The sequence below is a fragment of the Prionailurus bengalensis genome, chromosome C2, assembly GCF_016509475.1.
Source record: "Prionailurus bengalensis isolate Pbe53 chromosome C2, Fcat_Pben_1.1_paternal_pri, whole genome shotgun sequence".
Taxonomy (NCBI): domain Eukaryota; kingdom Metazoa; phylum Chordata; class Mammalia; order Carnivora; family Felidae; genus Prionailurus; species Prionailurus bengalensis.
This window is the reverse complement of record NC_057350.1, coordinates 86784544-86798968: the sequence shown is the minus strand read 5'-3', so window position 1 is coordinate 86798968 and position 14425 is coordinate 86784544. Positions and strand designations below refer to the sequence as shown.

At 37.2% G+C, this 14425-nt stretch overlaps 1 non-coding gene across 1 annotated transcript; it reads right to left on the bottom strand.

The window, feature by feature from the left end:
* Positions 1-10392: 10392 nt before the first annotated feature.
* LOC122492492 lies at positions 10393-10496 on the bottom strand. Its single transcript, XR_006299671.1, has one exon. It is a non-coding gene; the product is annotated as a U6 spliceosomal RNA (small nuclear RNA).
* Between the last annotated feature and the right edge of the window lie 3929 nt (positions 10497-14425).

Sequence of the window (14425 nt, the reverse complement as noted above, 5' to 3'; positions counted from 1 at the left end):
TTTTAAAAAGCAATTTATACAAGAATATGTAAAATATGATCTAATTTTTATTTTAATATATCATATGCATAATTAGACAAATCTAGAAAGATATATGCCAAAATATTAATAGTCATTATCCTTAAGAAGTGACAGGTTTTTTACTGCATTCTCTCTGCTTGTCTACATTTTATAATTTTTGTCTATGATAAAAAATATTTTTTTAAACAAGAATAAATGAGTTATTCCCAAATAAAAATAAATAGTGGTTCTTAAAACCTTTGCTAACTAAATACATATGTAAATCACTGCAAATTTCCCAAAGATATGGCGATAATACTGCTGTATTTTCTGAAGACAGATCCACTTCATAACTGTTGTTCTGGTGTAACTATTAATAGTGCCCTTTCAGTCTCAAAAGTTCGAATAAGTCACCCAACAGGTGTATTTTTAATTTTTGTCCAGGAAGTTAGCAAACCTTGAATCTTCTGCCCTATGTCAGCAGGCTGCCTCTAATCCAAAGGTCCTTAATTCTTTGTTCTACCAATGTGCTCAAATGCAAGGCTGGCCCATAAATTCTGAGATTCTCTGGGATACATTAGGATCAGTGTGGGCCCAGGGTATGTTCCAAGACCCATTTGGATCACAATCAAGACAGAAAGTCTTTTTGAGACCCCAGCTTGACACCTTGGCTAAATGTCCTTAAGCCTAACTTTTGCATCAAGCATTATGTAAAACCAACAACTTATTGCCTTGCTGAAAATTCCTTGGATTAAAAGTAACAAACACCACTCAGATAACAAGAGTATATGGAAAATGTTCTAAATTAATCTAAGGATATCTTCTGGGACTTAGAGAACCCGGTGAAGCCCCACACAGAACCAGAGCCAGAACCAGACAGTGCGGGCAGCTCTTTTTCTCTTTCTCTTTCTTTTTCCCTTTCTTTTCATTCTCTTCCTCAACCTCTTTCACTGTATGGGATTGCATGCTTTTCTTTCACTGTGCACATTTATGTCATTCTTGCTCTGCAGAAGTGCTTATTTGGCTACTTAGTACACAAAGCCAAGTCTGCCACACTGAGTGTCCCTACATGTTCTCTCAGGTCTAGCAGGAATTAATTAGTGCCAGCACCTGTGAGTCCAAATTCCAAATTCCCAGGGGACAAACGCTGAGTTGTATATCAATGGATTAGTTTCTCTTGAATCAGGTATCTACTCTGGCTCAATTATGTCCTGGAGGAGGTAGAATAACAGTGATAAAATGGCCCATCCGAGTGGATTAGGGATGAGGGATGTACTCTCGGTAGACACCCCCATGAGAATCTGCTAGCTTTCCTTCCTTTAAAGAAATTGGCAGGTTTCTCCTCTTCAATGGCATACTCTTACTACACAGGATGAAAAGAAGGAGCTGTTAGTAACTCAAATCCACACACCACTGGTATTGTGATGAAACTTCCAATGACACCCTCAGCCATAGTTTTCCCCATAGCTGCTTCATATTTTCTTAATTCTATTGCCAACTTCCAAGGGAACTAAGAGCATAGGCCTTACCCACTTTCTTCCAAACTTAAGTCCTATGATGCAGAGTCATAAGGAAGGCACAAGTCACCCATCTGAAGAGCAAAATCTTTATTCTTTTGCTTTCCAACCATTTACTCATGTAACAAACATTTATTGCATTGCTACCATATGTCAGAGCCTGTGCTCAGTGCTGTGGGAAGAGATAAGACACGGCCCTTATTCACAGGCATTCACAATGTACTGAGAGAGTCAAAGAGATAAAAGAATAATTATGTTACAATGTGATATGACCTACAACAGAAATATATACAAAGTGCGCTGAGCGCAAAGAGAAAGGGTCTAAATCATCCTTGGGGAAATCAAGAAAGATGACTAAATATTATATTTTATTTGGGTGCTGAAAGAATAAGACTTTTCCTGATGGAGATGAAGGGGAAGATTCCAAGTTAAAATAACAACAGTAATAAATAGCTACCATATACTTAGCATTTACTACATATAGATACTCTGCCACATGCTGAACATGGATTATCTTGTTAAACCTCGAAACCCAGCTGGTCTTCCTGTCACTCCCCTATGCACATGTATCTCAGGATCAGTCACTTAGAACACAAGATCCTCAAGAGGACAGAACTATGGGCACGTAGGGATGTTAACAAATGCCAATTGCTAACCTGAAAATATTCTATATTAGCGTGTGTGTAAGGAAACAAGCAGTCTCATACACACTGCTGATGGAAGTATGACTTCCTGAAGGACAATATGTCAACAAGCATCAAAATTCAAGCTTAGAGATTTGCCTTAAGGAAATAATTGAGAATGCAGGCAAAATTAAAACTACAAGGATGTTCATCACAGTACTATTCATAATAGCAATCTAAAATGTTCAACAATTGTTTCCATAAAAAATGTTGTAAAAGTATATTTAGTGAATGAAAAGATGTCCATGACAAGTTCAAAAATCAGTACTTAAGTAGAATATATAGAATAGTCTTATTTTATTTTACAGGTGTGTATATGTATACATGTATATGGTATAGAAATTAAAAATAAATACATATTTTTATTGATAATTTATTTGAAAGAGAGCACACACAAGCATGCACACAAGAGTGGAGGAGGGGTAGAGGGGGAGGGAGAATCTTACACGGGCTTCATGCCCAGCTCAGAGCGCTGTGAGACACTCAGTCTCATAAAGATGAGATCATGACCTGAGTAGAAACCAAGAGTCAGATGATTAGCTGACTGAGCAACCCACACACCCCAAAAAATGCATACATATTTTAAGTGTGCATATATATGTCTGCAGGTTATGTTATATTATACTCACATATATTTTAGTGTGTACACACACACTTATATGAACCACTAGAAAGATACATGAAAAGATGTTCAATGTCGCTCCTTATCAGGGAAATACAAATCAAAACCACACTCAGATATCACCTCATGCCAGTCAGAGTGGCCAAAATGAACAAATCAGGAGACTATAGATGCTGGAGAGGATGTGGAGAAACGGGAACCCTCTTGCACTGTTGATGGGAATGCAAATTGGTGCAGCCGCTCTGGAAAGCAGTGTGGAGGTTCCTCAGAAAATTAAAAATAGACCTACCCTATGACCCAGCAATAGCACTGCTAGGAATTTATCCAAGGGATACAGGAGCACTGATGCATAGGGCCACTTGTACCCCAATGTTTATAGCAGCACTCTCAACAATAGCCAAATTATGGAAAGAGCCTAAATGTCCATCAACTGGTGAATGGATAAAGAAATTGTGGTTTATATACACAATGGAATACTACGTGGCAATGAGAAAGAATGAAATATGGCCTTTTGTAGCAACGTGGATGGAACTGGAGAGTGTGATGCTAAGTGAAATAAGCCATACAGAGAAAGACAGATACCATATGGTTTCACTCTTATGTGGATCCTAAGAAACTTAACAGGAACCCATGGGGGAAGGGAAGGAAAAAAAAAAAAAGAGGTTAGAGTGGGAGAGAGCCAAAGCATAAGAGACTGTTAAAAACTGAGAACAAACTGAGGGTTGATGGGGGGTGGGAGGGAGGGGAGGGTGGGTGATGGGTATTGAGGAGGGCACCTTTTGGGATGAGCACTGGGTGTTGTATGGAAAGTAATTTGACAATAAATTTCATATATTAAAAAAAAAAAAAAAAGAAAGATACACCTTAGAGGTGCCTGGCTGGCTCAATTGGTGGAACACACAACCCTTGATCTAGGGTTGTAAGTTCGAGCCCCGTGTTGGGTGTAGAGATTACTTAAAAATAAAATCTTTGAAAAAAAAGAAAGATATACATTAAAATTTATCAGTGATTTCTCTGGCCAAAAATTTGAGGGATGGATAATATTCTTTTGGTTTATTTCTCCTTTAAAATTATTCTACTATCAGTTCGTATTATTTATGTAAGCAAAACCCAAATGAAAGCTTAATATGTCATTTATTGATGGTAATTAAAAATTTAATTGTTTGTTTACATTTACCAAGCCAAAAACAAGATCTCAACATAAAATTATTTGATATTTATACAACAGTGGTATCTCTGAAAGTTGTTGTAAATGTGTGCCTCTTTGAACTATATTTCCATAGAGATTATTTACATATCCGTATTAGTTTAGCACTTCCCAATAATTTGAACTTTGGTAAGTCACTTAAACTCTCTGAGCTTCAGATTGATTATCCATAAAAAAATAAATAACCTCTCTTATGACTAGTTCTTGTCAAGATGGAATAAATGTACCTGTGCATACTTTATAAAACTTTATACTAATATTCTCTTTCGAGAATCTTCTAATTTTTAAGATTATCCAACATTTCTAAGTCCACAAAGGCATGTGCAGTATGTTTCTCAATTATATGTTCAGTATGTTATTCAATTATATGCAATCCATGAGGCATTGCCAACCCAGCAAGACGGCGTTGTTCTCATTAATAGGTTGGGCCACTGTTCTTAGAGCTTTGGAGATCTACCATAAAAATAGGAGTTTATCTTGCCTGTTGAAAGTTTCCGAGAGGTGCACCTGGGTGGCTAAGTTGGTTAAGCATCCAACTCTTGGTTTCAGCTCAGGTCGTGATCTCACAGTTCATGGGTTCGAGTCCCACATCAGGCTCTGTGCTGACCATGCAGGGCCTGCTTGGGATTCTTTGTCTTTCTCTCCCTTTCCCTCTCTCTCCCTCTCCTCTGTTCATGCTCTCTCTCTCTCTCTCAAAATAAATAAATAAACTTTAAAAAACAAAAAGGTTTCTGTGAAACTGATTCAAGCTTAATACATTGAATGATCCTATTCAGCAAGATGCCAAGCCTAACAAAATAGCTAATAATAATGCTCATGCTAATTTTAACTCCCTGCTCTTTTTATAACCATATACAGAAGGATCCAAAACTAAAGAGTCATGCTTCTCCCTAGTATGGTCAACAAGTCAGTTATTTCAGTCATTAAAATTCCTTTTTCACTCTACCTCCTTATGCTCTTCATAACCTGAGAAATCAATTTACATATGCTGATCATGAGATTTGATTTAACCCCCATTTCATATGTTGAGTTCTATCTCTGTCTCTTCTGGCTTCATTAGACACCTGTTTCCTGTACATTATTGGAAACCACAATGTTATGCCATTAGAGACTTTAGTTATAGAAAGTAATTTTCTTTACAATAAAATTCTTTTCTACTTTGCATGAGCAGAGTCCTTCCCTCAGGTCAGCTTTTGATGAATAACTCATAAAATCATATTGGCAGTGCTGGTAAACATATTCACTTGAAGAAACCAAGGCGATCCTAATTTTGGAATCTTGAAATCTTTTGGCATCTCTGAATTTGAAAGATGATCTGGTTGATGAGCTTACAACAGTGTGTTCTAATCTTCTTTGGGTCTATGACACCATTATGAACATACTGGGACACATCTGAAGGGTGTTTCCCTTCCCCACCCTGCCTGTCATCCACCAGCCCAGGGAAATATTTTGATATACTATTTTCTACCCTAAGCGCTTACCAGAATGAATAATGGAAAAGCAACTGCAAAGGGAAACTGAACTGAAGGTGTTCTTTGTCTATCAACAGTTATATCATCCAATCCTTACTTAATTATAATTTGTTGTATTGGCTTCCACTTTAGACCATCAGTTCTGGTGCTATTTACCCATTAGCTAACATAGTGCTTGTTACAAAGTAGGTGCTGAATAATAACATCTGAAATGAATGAATCCTCTCTCCCAATCCTGGTTCACATTTTCATCAACAAAATCAACCAATCAAGAGGAGGTGGTCAAGAGGGTTGCTATGTGACTCAATCTTAGAAAATACAGTCTACCAGTGCTGGGTAAAGTTTGGTCTCTGAAATGTGAATCAATTCCCAGTATTACTTATAATAAAAACATTTCCACAATGCCAAATGGGTGATATTCAAGTAAAATGTTAAAATATGTTATGCTGGGTTAATGGCAAGAAGTCCTTCATATATTTTATTTTAAAATCAATAGCTACTATCACCTTTTGTTATCAGTACTTTGCCTCTAACAATGGCTCTTTCCTCATAATAGGAACCTAGGCTTATTGAACACAAACAGGTGATGAAACTGTCTTATGAACTTTGTATAAATGAATTATTGATTTATTCTTGACAGTATTGTAAGGTAGAGATCATTATTAAGCTTATTTTATAAATTAGAAAATTTTAAAAGAAAAGAAAGCAGTAAATTAGGTAAATTGTCCAAGTTTCCAAAACATGTAACAGAGTCATAATTCACATCTGCTTCTTTGAAACCAGAATTCAAGCTCTTAATCTACTAAACTCTATCACTACTGTTTAATACTCAGGATTGCCAGGTTTCTTTTAGTTTGATTCCATTATATTCAGAGAACATACCTTGTATGATTTCAATTAATCATAATTTTCTTTTTTTTTTTTTCAACGTTTATTTATTTTGGGGACAGAGAGAGACAGAGCATGAACGGGGGAGGGGCAGAGGCAGAGGGAGACACAGAATCGGAAACAGGCTCCAGGCTCCGAGCCATCAGCCCAGAGCCCGACGCGGGGCTCGAACTCACGGACCGCGAGATCGTGACCTGGCTGAAGTCGGACGCTTAACCGACTGCGCCACCCAGGCGCCCCTAATCATAATTTTCTAAGTTTTGTTCTATGACCCAGAATATTGCCCATTTTAGTGAATGTTCTTACTGCATTAAAGAAAAAAATATATTCTACTGTTACTGGGTAGAATTTTCTATGAATATTAATTAGATCTAGTTGGTCGATTGTGTTTTCCAGCCCTATATCTTTGTTAATTTGCTCTTTACTTGTTCTACCAATTACTGATGAAGGAGTTTTAAGACTCCCAACTATAATTTTTATTTGTCTAGTTCTATCACTTTTTTCTTAATATATTTTGGAGCTTTGTTGCTAGGTGCATACACATTTAGGATTATTATGACTTCTTAATAAACTAACCCTTTTATCATTATGTAATGTCCATCATTATCCCCGGTTATTTTCCTTGTTCTGAAGTCTACTATGTCTGATATTAATCTAGTCACTCAGCTTTCTTTTGATTAGTGTCTGTACTGTATATTTTTTCTATCCTTTTGGTTTTAATCTACTATATTGTTAAATTTAAAGTAAATTTCTTGTAGGAGCACATGGTGTTTTTTATCCATTCTGGAAATTTCTCTTTTTTAATTAGTGTGTTTAGATCATTTACGTTTACTGAAGTTATGGTCTATCATTTTAGTATTTGCATTCGGTTTCTTCTTGTGTTTTGTTCCTCTGTTTCCATTTCCTACACTCTTTTAGATTATTTGAAATTTTGGTACTCCATTTTTTTAAGTTTATTTATTTATTTTGAAAGGGAGAGAGAGAGCAGGAAGGGGACAAAGTGGGGGAAGAGAGAATATCAAGAAGGCTCCACATTGGCAACACAGAGCCCAATGCATGGCTCCAACACACAAACCATGAGATCATGACTTGAGCCGAAACCAAGAATCAGATGCTTAAATAACTGAGCCACTCAGGAATCCCTGTACTCCATTTTAATGTACCTATTATGTTTTTAAATTATGTATCTTTGCATAATTTTTTTACTGGCTTCTCTAAGGAGTATAATATACATAGTTAAGTTTTCACAATCTACTTAAAATTAATATTTTACCACTTCAAGTGGAATGTAGAAATCCGATCAAGATATAGATCCTTTTAGCGCTCCCTCTTTATGTTGCAGTTGGCATATGTATTATAAATCTACATATATTGAAAACCTCATTAGACAATGTTACAACTTTTGCTTTTAACTGCCATATATTGTTTAAAGAACTTAAGGAGAATAGTCTATTATATTTGCCCACATTTTTACCATTCCAGTTTCAGGCTCCTCTCTGGTGTTATTTCTTTTCCATCTGAAGAATTCATCCATTATTTCTTTTAGAGCAGTTTGCTAGTGATGAATTCCTTTAGTTTTCCCATATCAAGAATGTCTTTATTTCACCTTTATTAACTGAAAGAAATTTTTACTGGATATAGAACTCTGGATTCTTTTCTTTTTTTAAGTTTATTTATTTATTTTGAGAGAGAGAGAGAGCATGAGTGGAGGATGGGCAGAGAGAGAGAGGGAGAGAGAGAATCACAATCTGGCTCCATGCTGTCAGCACACAGCCTGACACAGGGCTCAATCCCACGAACCATGAGATCATAACCTGAGCCAAAATCAAGAGTCCTACACAAAACCAACTGAGCCACCAAGGAGCCCCTGGCTTCATATCTTTCAGCATTTAAAAATCTTGAGGCAATTCCCTTCCTTCTGGCTTGGCGTTTTCAATGAGAAATGCTCATTTATTCAACTCACTTTTCCTTTATATTTAATGCTTCATTTTTCTCTAGCTCCGTACAGGACTTTTTGTCTTCAGTTTTTAACAGCTTGAATTTCAATTACCTGGGTGTGGATTTCTCTGAATTTATCCTGTTTATGATTCACCAAGCTTCTTGAATATATACATATATGTTTCACTAAATTTGGGGACTTTCCAGCCATTAATTACTATTTTGTTTGGGTTTTTTTCAAGTTTTTTTTAAGTTTATTTATTTATTTTGAGAGAGAGGGAAAGAGAGAGAGAGAGCAAGCATTGTGAGTGGGTGGGGGAGAGGCAGAAAGAGAAAGAGAGAGAGAGAATCCCAAGCAGGCTCCATGCTGTCAGTGTGGAATCATGACCTGAGCCAAAATCAAGAGTCAGATGTTCAACTAACTGAGCCACCCAGGCACCCCATAAGTGTTTATTTTAATCACCTGGTGCTCATCAAGACACGTGCACTCCTTAATCTCCATCACCTATTTCACTCATTCCTCCCGCCTACCTCTCTTCTGGTAACCATCAGTTTTCTATAGTTACGAGTCTGTTTCTTGATTTGCCTCTCTGTCTCTCTCTCTTTTTTTCCCCTTTTGCTCATTTGTTTTGTTTCTTAGATTCCACGTATAAATGAAATCTTATGGTATTTGCCTTTCTCTGACTGACTTATTTCCTTTAGCATTATGTTCTCTAGCTCCATCTATGTCATTGCAAAATGGCAAGATTTCATTCTTTCTGATGACTAATATTCCATTGTATTATATATACCACCTCTTTTTTATGCATGCATCAATCGATGGACACTTGGGCTGCTTCCATATCTTCTTGGCTATTGCAAATAATGCTGCTATGAGCATAGGGGTGCATGCATTGCTTTGAATTAGTGTTTTGGCAGTTTTGGGTAAATACCCAGTAGTGCCATTGCTGGATCATAAGGTAGTTCTATTTTTAACTTTTGAGGAACCTCCATACTGTTTTCCTCCATACTGGCTGCACCAGTTTAAATTCCCACCAACATTGCAAGAGCGTTCCTTTTTCTCCACATCCTTGCCAACACCTGTTGTTTCTTGTGTTAATTTTAGCCATTCTGACAGGTGTGAAGTGATATTTCATTGCAGTTTTGATTTGCATTTCCCTGAAGAAGAGTGATGTTGAGCATCTTTTCATGTATCTGTTGGCCATCTGTCTGTCTGCTTTGGAGAAATATTTGTTCATGTCTTCTGCCCATTTTGTAATTGGAATGTTTGTTTTTTGGGTGTTGAGTTAAGTTCTTTATATGTTTTGGGTGCTAGCACTTTATTGGATATGTCATTTGAGATATCTTCTCCCATTGTGTAGATTGCCATTTAGTTTTGTTGATTGTTTCCTTCAATGAACAGAAGCTTTTTATTTTGATGTAGTCCCAATAGTTTGTCTTTGCTTTTGTTTCTCTTGCCTCAAGGACCTATGTAGAAAAAAGTTGCCATAGCAAATGTCAGAGAAATTACTGCCTGTGCTTGCTTCTAGGATTTTTAAGATTTCAGGTCTCACATTTAGGCCTTTAATACATTTTGAATGTATTTTTATGTGTGGTGTAAGAAAGTGGTCCAGTTTTCTTCTTTTGTATATTGCTGTCTATTTTTCCCAGTACCATTTGCTGAAGAGACTGTCTTTTTCCCTTTGCATATTCTTGCCTTCTTTGTCAAAGATTAATTGACCATATAATTATGGGTTTATTTCTGGATTTTCTATTGTATTCAACTGATCTATGTGTTTATTTTTGTGCCATCACCATACTGTTTTGATTACTACTTTGTAATATAACTTGAAGTCCAGAATTGTGGTGCCTCTAGCTTTGCTTTTCTTTTTCAAGATTGCTTTGGATATTCAGGGTTTTTTGTGGTTCCACGCAAATTTTAGGATTATTTGTTCTAGTTCTGTGAAAAATACTATTGGCATTTTGATAGGGATGGAATTAAATGTATATATTGCTTTGGGCAGTATAGACATTTTAATAATGTTTGTTCTTCCAATCCATGAGCAGGGAATGTCTTTCCATTTCTAAAGACATGGAATACTTCATAAATTTGCATGCTATTCTTGCACAGGGCATGCTAATCTTCTCTGTATTGTCCCCCTGCTTGTGTGCTTTCTCTCTCTCTAAAAATTAATAAATAAAAAAGTAAATAAGTAAATAAATAAATAGCTATACAGATTGTTAAGAAGCTTCTTCTAAATCTGTGATGCTGGTTTAATGTGACTGCTAAACTCACAGGCACATACCACCACTGTTCTCACAGAGAATCTTTTTTTTTTTTTAAGTAGGCTGTACACTCAACGTGGGGCTTGAACTCATGACCCCAGGATCAAGAGTTGCATGCTCTATCAACTGAGCCAGACAGACACCCCTGTTCCCACACAGAAACCTGAGTATTTAAAGCTTGGAGCCACACATGGCTGAGCTCCAGTCACAGCAAGGCAATCAAAGGAGCCTTCTAACTTTGGGAAATTCCATGTTCTCTTTGTTCCCATCTTATTGTGGCTGTTCACAAAGAGAGATAAAAGGTCAGGACTTTAGCTTTCAAAAAACCAACTTGGACAAATCAAGATAAATACAGTCCTGAACTCATTTGCATGAATGAATCCCTAGTCAATTCTTCCAGACAGAAGATGTCTTTGAGGGGAGTCTGGCATGAGCTTGAAAATATTATCATAAAATTCATGTTTGACTGCTTCTTCTTTCCCATTCATGGTTGAAGTTCAATGGGTCAGAGATAGGTAAACAGTTAATGGTTTTAGGTTACAGAAATTGAATAATAAAACTTCACGTTTTGAGAAGGAAGAATATGATATCAGAATAAAATTCTCTCCCCTTTAAAGAAGTAAAGGAATAAAGAAAAAATAAAGAAAAGAAATTTTAATTAGAGGGAGGGAAACCATGAAACTCATCACTTGACTTGATAGCAGCTGTTGTTTTTGTTTTTGTTTTTTTCCAGACACTTTGTTATAAGGCTCTATGTTGATGAGAAAGCTAAAAGATACTGAATATCACTTGTGGCAAATAAAATAAATAAATAAAAATATTGAAATGAGCAAAGAAAGGTAGTCAATTCTGTCTCTTCCACAAGAATACTATTATTATCCCAGAGTTTAGGTAATATTAACTGAGACAATATATGTGAAAAGTGACTAAACTATAGAAACAGAAAGTAGAGCAATGTCTGCCAGGAGTTGGAGGTCACAGAAGGAGGTGATCTTAAGAAGCACAGGGAAGGGCAGGGGCTCCTGGGTGGCTCAGTCGGTTAAGCGTCCGACTTCAGCTCAGGTCACGATCTCGCAGTCCGTGAGTTCGAGCCCCGTGTCGGGCTCTGAGCTGATGGCTCAGAGCCTGGAGCCTGCTTCCGATTCTGTGTCTCCCTCTCTCTCTGCCCCTCCCCCGTTCATGCTGTGTCTCTCTCTGTCTCAAAAATAAATAAGTGTTAAAAAAAAAATTTAAAAAAAAAAAGCAGCACAGGGAAGGGGTGCCTGGGTGGCTCAGTCGGTTAAGCGGCCGACTTCGGCTCAGGTCACGATCTCGCGGTCCGTGAGTTCGAGCCCTGCATGGGGCTCTGTGCTGACAGCTCAGAGCCTGGAGCCTGTTTCAGATTCTGTGTCTCCCTCTCGCTGACCCTCCCCTGTTCATGCTCTGTCTCTCTCTGTCTCAAAAATAAATAAAACGTTAAAAAAAATTTTTAAAAAGCACAGGGAAATATATGGAATGAGAGAACTATTCCTTAATTTAATTGTGGTGGACTTGTGTGCATTTGTCAAAACTTGCAGGGTGAATATTACTGCACTTAAAATGTACCTTAATAACAAATATTTTAATTTCCTGGCACATAGTAGGTAGTCGAGAAGAGAAACAGAGAACTCAGTTTTTGCTTTAGATGATGTGTTGTGTTCTAGAAAATGGGAAGAATGTGAGGGCCAGTCTGTAAGTTTCATATTCATATATTGAAAAACCAACGTGATCAGTCTAACAAAAGTTGGATTGCCTATAAACCTTGTTTCTATCATTCCCTGTTGATAAGATACAGGATGAGGGTTTTAATAGAGTGGTGGAGGGGTAGTCCCTGTCAGGTCTCTCTAGTTTGGAGGGAGAAAAAAGGGATTCCTCAAGTAAAATGACTCAGCAGAAGTATATTTAATGTCACTTTAAAAACCGGAGGCTGAGAGCACAGTTGTGATAGCACTCTAGGTCACAGTCACATTGGTCAGTAACATTTGAATAATTGAAACATGAGATTTTCTCACAATTCTCAGGTACAATGAAAAATGTGCTCCCACAGACTGTGAAGGGGACAGAACATGAGGCATGTGGCAGCCACTGAAGTGGACGGAACTGAAATAGGGTCAAATAATGGACTATTTTGTGAGCTAAAGTTTTTGACATATTATAGGTTTATTCACTGCTAATAATGGTAAGAAGTTAACAGTTCTTGAGTTCTTACATATAATGTCCAGAAATTTGCTAAATGTTTTACTTTTTTTATTCACAATATTCTAATACTATAGGTATTATTATTGACTCCATTTTATAGATGGGAAAACTGAGGCTAGGATGTTGAGTCACTTGCCCAAAGTCACAGAACAAGTAGGGGTGGCAGAATTGGATTTTTTTTTTAATTTTTTAATGTTCTACTTATTTTTGAGAGAGAGAGAGAGACAGAGTACAAGTGGGGGAGGGGCAGGGAGAGAGAGAGAGAGAGAGAGAGAGAGGGAGAGGGAGACACAGAATCCGAGGCAGGCTCCAGGCTCTGACCTGTCAGCACAGAGCCTGACACAGGGCTTGAACTCGTGAACCACGAGATCATGACCTGAGTTGAAGTCAAGACACTTAACCGACTGAGCCACCCAGACGCTCTGGCAGAACTGGAATTTGAATCCAGTTTCTTATAATCTAAACTTTCTTTTCCTGATCACTGTCCTACAATGGTTATTTGCTCAGTGAAAACGCGTTTTATTGGGTCTTCTAATAGCAATATAGTATTTATTGGAGGAAAATATTCCTTTCTTTTATAAATTGCATGTTGCAGACAGACCTGTGAAGGAAGATAGATGGATTGAAAATTCAAAGCATTTTAGGGGCGCCTGGGTGGCGCAGTCGGTTAAGCGTCCGACTTCAGCCAGGTCACGATCTCGCAGCCCGTGAGTTCGAGCCCTGCGTCAGGCTCTGGGCTGATGGCTCAGAGCCTGGAGCCTGTTTCCGATTCTGTGTCTCCCTCTCTCTCTGCCCCTCCCCCGTTCATGCTCTGTCTCTCTCTGTCCCAAAAATAAATTAAAAAAAAACGTTGAAAAAAAAAATTTAAGAGAAAATTCAAAGCATTTTAGATTTTTAAACAAGCACCTGAAAGCTTACATCTTTTGTCTGAGGCTTAAATAGGACTTTATTTCTAAAGGAAAATAGCAAATCTTTGTGGATATTGGCAGCATTCACTGAGGGTGCTAAGGCCTACACTTCCAACATTAACACAGGGCACTCTGTCTGACCTTGCCCTGGAACACCAGAGGCAGTAAGCAAGGTTTGGAAAGCTGTGCCTTGTAAAAATGGGATGAAATATGCCAGAGCCGTGAAAGATTGCTGAGCAAATATTAAGGTCAAGAACTCTCTGTGAGTCTTATTCTAAGTTGAAGCCAACATCTGGAAATCAAATTCTCTATTTCTTAAGACTGACAATGATCCTACACCTCTTCAGACCCAATACACGGAACAATAATAAAGTTTCATAAGCATCCAGGACAAAGAGCTTTTATTATATGATGGTTCACCTTTGATGAAAGAAAAGTTCTGAAGAATCAGGGTTACTTTTCTTTGTTTAGGAAAAATTAAAATTCATTTCAGAAACTGTACTTTTTTGAACATACCATGTGTTGAATTTGTGTTGAATTTGAACATACCATGAATCATTCAATAAAACTGTTTTCAACTTTCTAGAAGTTGACAGAACTAGAGTCTCTGTTTATTTTATTTATTGTCTAATAACACATGAAACTTATCATTTGCACTAAATATTTTAGCTTTTGAATATATGCAGTTTAAATACCTCATTTATATTA